Here is a 1,761-nt window from a genome sequence, read left to right on the forward strand (position 1 = left end):
ATTTTACTGTTTACTATTGGATTCTAATGGATTATTGAATATTGCTTTATTTGATATAAGGTTTTGTGACGTTTTATATAGGATCTGATTGTTACTATTAATGTTTGATGTTTTATTATTATTATTGAGTGTGTTGGAAGTTGCCCACAGTGGCTGGGCCCAGTCAGATGGGTGGGATATAAATATATTATTATTATTATTATTATTATTATTATTACACTTTGAAATGACTTTGGGGACTGGAGCGCAGAGAGGAGAAAGACCATGGTGCATCTGCATCAGCACAACTGGATAACCTTCATCGCCCCAGCTGCACCAAAACATGTCTCTGCAATATCAGTCTCTACAGCCACAGCAGGTACTGTAGCCTTCAAACAATTTGACTTCACCCTCAAATGCCTCCCAAGACAGACAGATGTCAACCAACCAACCAATGAACCTGGAAAGCAGAATATAAATGTTTAAAATCAACCAACCAATCAAGTTCTGCTCCTGGATCTACTAAAAAATTACCTGTGAAAAATGAGAATGTTTTAAGAATGTTGTGATTACTTTTTAATATCTGGAACAGAGACTGTCAACCTTTTTGGGGCCGTAAGCTGGTTAGGAATTCTGAAAGAGCACCATGGGCACTAACTGTTCAGGTTGCTTCTCTTCCGAGTCCCCTTGGCTCTGTCCTGTCCCAGGTTAGAAAAAAGAGATCATGTCAAGGCTTAGGAACAAATTTTATGTACTGAAAATGGGGGGGGGGGGAAATAAATGCCCATTGGTCTTAGCGTCAAGTAAAACATAAAATGCATTTGACAAGGGAAGCCAGACCCTCTCCAAGGCTGCATCTATACTGATTTTTTAAAAAAGTTATAGAAAACACTGTAAAAGCTCTGAATGCAAAATCCCATTGGCAACAGATCACTGCTCTACCGCACCTTCTGGTGTCACATTTTTATAACACAGTTATAACAATATAATTGACGAGTGTAGCTGAATCCCCTGGACAGTCCTGGATTTACAGAAGCCATCCTGGTTTCTGATTTGATCCCAGAATGTTCCGCTTTTCCTTAGGGCATCCCTATTTTCATCAGAGAAATGTTGGAAGGCACGGGAAGCATCTTTGCACTTACATATGTTTACATAAAATTGAAGGGTTGGAGGGTCATGTATCACCTCCTGCCTAGGAATACGGCTCTATAAGGGGTTTTGCATGCTTGGGGAAAGGTGTGATCTTTTCCCCTTTATAATAAACACCATTGATCCAAAGTGCTTGTGTCGACTTTCCCGCCCTAGATTACAAACTGGGAGTGTGGCCTTCCATGGGTCACAGTTGAAACTACACCTTTCTCTCCTTCCTACCCCATAGCATCAAACGAAAACGATTCTTGCAGCAACCTTGACATTTATTACAGCGCAAGATGCTTATTTTATTTTAAAAAAAATGTTTTTATTATCGAATTTTGCTTTTTAATAGGCTAGAGTCCATCAGGTGCAAGATGTAGCTGATTCATATATATATATATATTAAGGTGCCAGACTAACAGGGGGTGGGCAGACCCTTTGGAAAGAGGAACAAACACAACTACCTTTTTAGACTATAACGGAGCCAGATCCTTCTCTTGAGGATTCTTTCTACTCCTTTTAAAAAGAAAACCATTTTCCACACAGGGGAAGGAGGGGGGGCACGGCGCAGAGTCAGGCGCGCGCCTTAAGATCGCTCTGAAGGCAATGGGAGCCGGGCGCGCCTTAAGCTCTGCAGAGGAGGATCGC

Source organism: Podarcis gaigeae (genome assembly GCF_964106915.1).
Source record: "Podarcis gaigeae genome assembly, chromosome: 6".
Classification (NCBI taxonomy): Eukaryota; Metazoa; Chordata; class Lepidosauria; order Squamata; family Lacertidae; genus Podarcis; species Podarcis gaigeae.